The sequence below is a fragment of the Sturnira hondurensis genome, unplaced genomic scaffold (assembly GCF_014824575.4).
Source record: "Sturnira hondurensis isolate 20B ecotype Veracruz unplaced genomic scaffold, ASM1482457v3 Scaffold0007865, whole genome shotgun sequence".
NCBI classification, from domain to species: domain Eukaryota; kingdom Metazoa; phylum Chordata; class Mammalia; order Chiroptera; family Phyllostomidae; genus Sturnira; species Sturnira hondurensis.
In genome coordinates, this window is record NW_028080496.1 from 10,663,465 (window position 1) to 10,669,464 (window position 6,000).

Below are 6,000 nucleotides of genomic sequence, written 5' to 3' on the forward strand. Positions count from 1 at the left end.
GGTGAGCCTCTCTGGTAGGTGCGGAGTGGTACCTCACTGTGGGTGAACTTGTGTTCCCCTGATGGCTAATCAAGTGGATTCACGTTTCTTGGCTTTTTGGATATGCTCTTTTGTGAAGTGCCCTTTCGAATCTCTTGCCCATGTTTCTACTGCGTTAGACTCGTTTATTTGATCCAGATATGACTCCTTGTGGATGGCTCGTACGGCCAATGTCTCCCCCCTCGGCAACTTGTCTTGTACTCATTTATTGGTATGCTTTGATGGAAAGAAGTTCCTAGATTTAAAGTAGTTCAGTTTATAGATATTTTTATTATACGAATACATTTTATGCCTCATTTAAGAAATCACTGCTTACCCTGATGTTATCAATATATTCTATTTTATCATGCAGAATGATGCTGTGCAATAGAAATGTAGTGGAAGCCAAATACGTCATTTTAAATTTTCTATTAGCCGTATTTTAAAAAGTAAAAAGAAACTGGTAATTTTTAATAACATATTTTATTTAACCTAATATAAAATATTTTCATTTTAACATGTGATCAATATAAAAATTATTTATGAGATATTGTGAATTCTTTCTGTACAGGAAGTTTTTGAAATCTGCTGTGTGTTTTAAACCTAGAGCATGTCTCTAGTGGACCAGCCATGTCTCGGGGACTCAGTAGCCACACGTAGCTCGTGGCCACCCTGTGGGAGAGCACAGATCTAGAAGTCACACCCATCACATCTACATTAACATTTAGATCCATATAAACATGGAGGTTAGAATCAAAGCTCAACTTTGTTTCCATGTGGACATTCAAATCCTTTCCTTATAGTACTAATACAGTCATAATTCAAGGGTCCAAATATGTGGAGGTTTATTTCTGGAATCTTCAGTTCATTTGGTGAGTCTATTGTGTCTTTGGCTTTAGTATTTTTTTAAAGCTCCCTGTTGATTCTTATTTTCAGCCCATATGGAGAACCACTATTAGTGGGTCACAAAATTAATTCATTGGCCACAACCAGAAATATTCTAGAATGGAATGGAACAGAAGAGAAAACATCAATATGAATCAAGTGTTGTTTTGTGAACCCTTTTTTTCGGTTAGTATGTGTGTATGTGTGTGTGTTCTAAGTTGGGGTCTAAAAAGTATTTCTCACAATCAGTGACCATCAAAAAGAGTATGAAAACCACTATAATAGTGTAATCAGTAAAACAACTACTTAGGAAAATTCAACTTGCATATTATTTTACAGTCATCATCTAGAAAAGCTCTGAAGTCTTACTCTTCCACAACTGGAAGTGGACCAGAGTTCACATGAGGCAGATCTGCGCTGGCAACGAGTCCGGGGAGCCGGCTTCAGCTAACGGGGCAGAAGGAGCTCATTAGGAGGCTCCGCATCTTGGACCCGCAGTGCAATATGACGATGAGCCCATGATGTAAACATTACAACTGAAAATCGTTAATCTGCACAGTTTGGAATTTGTTCAGCATCAGCATATTCTGAGTTTTTAAAATTCTACTCAGATGTTAAACAAGAAAACACAATTTGAAGGAAAGAAATTGAAGCCAATTTAGTTATTAAATAATATCAAGTAATCCTCATTGTTGAAGAATATGGTCTCAGAATTTTGCTTGAATCTTGACATGATTACTTTCTTGTTCACCCTCAGTCAGGACCAATTTAATCAACAAGTATTTATTGAGTATCCACTAAAATACATATGTCTGGCACAGGGATCAAAATTAAAAAACAGACCTTGTTCTTGCATATGAGTATCTACTGAGAATAAATAGATTAAGGCATATGACTTTTCCTCACTAAGTACTTCAGTTTAGAACATGGAGATAGTAAATTAAAATGATTTTAAGCCCCTTAATGGCACATTTTATCTCTTCGAAAAATCTAAACATATGCTCTAGCTGAGAATTTTATACCTCTCCCTTTAATGAGAAACGTATTTTGGTGATCATGTCACAAAATATACAAATACCTAATCATTATGTAACATCTGAAACTGATACGAGGTTGTAGGTCAATTATAGCTCAATTAAAAGAAAAAGCCAGAGAACAACTTCCATTCCTCTCTTTTCCAGTCCTGGTGACCACGTGTCACAGGTTTCAAAGGCACAGCTGTGAGAGGGAGGCAGCACAACCTGTGACAGGAGAAGACATAAACCTTTGTGCACACACACCAAAAGGAGGTACCTTTCGGTTTTATTTGATATTGTGCACGTGAGTGTGTGTGTGTGTGTGTGTATGTGTGTGTGCGTGCGTGTGTGTATCGGTGGTCTGGGTGTGTCTGCCAATCCTAAGCAGAAGTATTTGGAAATTTGGGTGAAATATCTTAGTTTTCTGGTATTTCTTGAAGGTGTAATTCAGGAAACAAAAGGGACACATTTCATTTGCTTGGAACTTCTGTAAACCAAACATCAGTCACAGGTTAGGCCTCTGGTCTGTTTGGTAGCACAACCCTCCTGCACAGATTCTCCAGTCACCAGGTGGGTGAAAAATGAAGAAGTGGTATTAAAGTGGACCAAAACCTTCTACCTTTGTATCTGAGTGGCATGGAGATACTTAGATAACAATGCAATCTGAAGGTAATTTAACTGTTTTAAAAACACAGTGATTGACGAAGTCCATTTACAACCACACATCTGCCCACTATGGACAAAAAGCCCATGGAGCATTTCGGCTGTTACAATGTTGTACAACATCAGAAATTCTTAGTTTCTCTGTTTACTTGCCATTTGAGGCTTTATACCTAAGCCCTCATGTATTTTAACTGGGGTTTTAGCTTAGTTGTGGTTTTCCTAATTTAAAATCCCTGCTGTAAGACACAATCCTAAGGCAATGCATCTCATGCAGTGTGACACATAAAATGATGACACCGACTATTGACTAGGGCTTAGGGGAATCAGGCCTGCTACTTCAGAAGGCTCCCCAGTGCCAGTGTTTAGTCTGTCTGGGGCTGATACAAAAATGTCTTCAGTGGTTCTGGGCCCACCAGGTAAATGAAATGACAAGTTTGGGCTGTGTAAGACCAACAAGGCCAGTGTCCGTGTGTCCAGGAAAAGAAAGACACCACTGCATCGGATTCCGGCAGGCGCATCCCTGTGTCCCTGTGCTGTCTCTCTGGGATGCCCATCACTCCATCGGGATTCACAGTTAGGGACAGACTGTCAGAGTACTGATCTTGATGCCGACTGGCCTACTTGATAAAAGCGACTCCAGGCTCTTAGCCAGTAAATACATCAACCACACATGTCTCAAATTCTTCTTAATAAAGGAATCTTATTTCTAGTTCAACCTTTGTACTGCATCCCTAAAGTCCATTGGGGAGGCCTTGTAAGACCCAAGGATGCTGTGTAGGCAGCCTGCCTGGGGGTAAACAGTGGTCGCCACACCATACCCTTTGTTCCATGAGACTTTGCAGCCAGACCCTCCTCTCACTCACCCTTTGCTGGCAATGCTTCTGCTATGACTTTGGGGACCCAGGAAAACTCAGACAAACTGGGTGTGTGTGCGTGTCTGTGTAGTGACCTACGGTGGCAACAATTAGCAAAAGAAGCTGGCTTTTGAACAAGAAGCATCTAGTGTTCTTGCTTTTTATTTTTTTGCCTGATTTTACTATGCTCTGGGGGACTCTTCATATAGGATGTTCACTACCCTGATTCAGAGGCTGTGTCAAAGCCAATCAGCTTCACCATACATGATTTTCAAAGAAAAGTCAATCACACTAAGATGGAGGAAAGCATCAACAAATAATTAGAGCAGTGATATTTATTGAAAGACTACCATCTGTCAGTCGTGTGAGAGGCAGTTTGCATATCTTATCTTTCTACTTCTGGTAACAACCCTGTGGGGTGGACATCATAATAATGACCTTATTAACAAGGAAACCAAGGTTTGAAGAATTTCACCGACTAGCACAGACTTAGTGAGCAAGAAGCAGGAAGTCAAACCTGGATCTTTCTGCCTTTCCAGTCCCTGTCCTGCTCCCCGCACCATGCCCTCACCCCAACAGCAGAAGCAGACTATAGACTGACTTTTGGTCTTTTGCTGTAAGACACCAAGTCAGCACACTGACCAAGACAGCACACATATTCAGAACTTCTTCACAGGACGAGAGCTCTAGGCTGATGCACAGGGATAGGCATGCAGAAGGCTCCAATCTCATACATCTCTGTGTGCAAAAAGGCGACAGAGTTCTGACCCTCTCCCTTCCTCGCTATGCCACGGTAAACCACTCAGCCTGTATTTCCTCATCTGAAAACTGCACAACGTGAGTTCTAGCACACTGAATGAAATAGGAAACTGCATATATGCACCACAAGGACTCAGTAAATAAATATAGATCATCACTAACCCGGAGTTATCTTCAAACTTATATAAATTAATTTGATTGCTTTTAGGAAAGGCAGAAATATTTTTAATGGGAAGATTCTAGAAATATTATCAGCAGGAACATATGTGTCTTTTCTCCTTAAAGAATTTTTCCCTTTGGCCAGGGATTCTACTGATGAAATCATAACTGGAAACCCCCATTTATTTTTTTTTAAAAAAAGGCTTATAAGGGCAGAGGAGTGAAAAGGTGCTGTTTTAAGTCTGAGCCCTCACTCATGGTAGAGAAGGCACTCGAAGATTATGGATTAATGAATAAATTACTATTCACCACCTGGCGAGTCCCAAATGTTTCTTTTCCTTGCTCCATGTAAAGCTATTAAGGAAATAAAATTGCTCAGAAGAACATGCTTGCTAAACACGTGCTTGGGTTAGAAAAAGGATAATTTTGTTTGGTTTCTCCCCAGGAGGCTGGCAGTCTCAGAGCCAATGAGCTGGTGTCTTCTGGGGATGACGCTGAGATTCTGCCCTCGAGAAGGGGCAGCACAGAGATGAGCACCACTGCGGGGAGCCAGCGCTGCCCTGTTCCCGACTGAGCCGCCCTGAGAGGGCTCACCACCCCACCTGCGGCCACGCTTTTGGTTTCAGCGCCAGGGAAGGCTTTCCTGACCAACCAAGCTGTGCTGGCTGAGTCTCGCCTTGTGGGATTTCACTCTCGGAAGAATTCTCCCTGCCCCTTCAACGAATCAGTTCAAACTCTCCCAACAGCCAGCAACACTGGTCCGAAGTAGAAGTTTGCACTCAACACTTATTCACCACGGCTCAAGATGTCTGAAGGAAGACTCGCCAAGCAAAGGGATTCAAATTCCTGTATCTTTCCCAGTATATCAGGCCAAAATGAGCATTTTGAGTCCCCCCTCCCTCTCTCTCTCTCTCTCTCTCACACACACACATACACACACAGAGGGTTAAGGTCAACTTGGTTCTGCAAGTTCTCAAACAGTAACCTCAACGGAAAGGCACCTACCTTCCCGAAACTTCAGTCCACAGAGGCGCCCCCGGCTTGAGCAGTCCAAGCCACCCTGCCAGCGTCCCAGCCAGGTTCCGTCTCCTCAGAGAGCAACTCTCTTCATCTCCGAGCAAGCTCTGAAATTCTTTCAGAGACCCACCCTCTAAAGTTGCAAGTCAAGATTTCTGACTGAGGGCAATCAGTGACGTGAGGCGCAGCTACTGGATGGCACCTTCAGGTTCTTCCTGATGGGATGTCCTTTCCTGTTTCACCACTCCGAGAGGAGAAAACTGGAACCAGTCAGGCACAGGGTTACAGTGAATTGCCTCATCGTCGTTGCATTTCAGGGCTCACAGGTATTAGTTAACTGCTGGACAGGATGCTCTTACTGTGTGTGTTGAAAGGAAGGGGTTCCTGCTGCGGAGGGAAACCCGGCACTGTGGACAATGCGCTGTCGGCGGAGCCGGTCTGACAGCCACGGTACTCTCTAGAAGCCTGCGGGCACTGACAGGGCTTTGTGCTAACGAAGTCACCACCACTGCCACCACGCCACGAAGCTCACCGACTGTGGAGCATCGATCCACAGCAACGCGCCTGTTTCCTCGCAACTGAAGTTTTTTTGAACCACAGAAGAACCAGAAAAAAGAGAGTCAGGCCAT

The 6,000-nt window shown here is 43.0% G+C and overlaps 1 protein-coding gene across 1 annotated transcript in view; it reads right to left on the bottom strand.

The window, feature by feature from the left end:
- Positions 1-5,557, bottom strand: part of CERS3 (ceramide synthase 3) — an 84,739-nt gene extending 79,182 nt beyond the window's left edge. The window contains exon 1 of the mRNA XM_037053740.1: positions 5,360-5,557. The gene's annotated coding sequence lies outside the window, so the exon portion shown is untranslated. The remainder of the gene's footprint in view (positions 1-5,359) is intronic.
- Between the last annotated feature and the right edge of the window lie 443 nt (positions 5,558-6,000).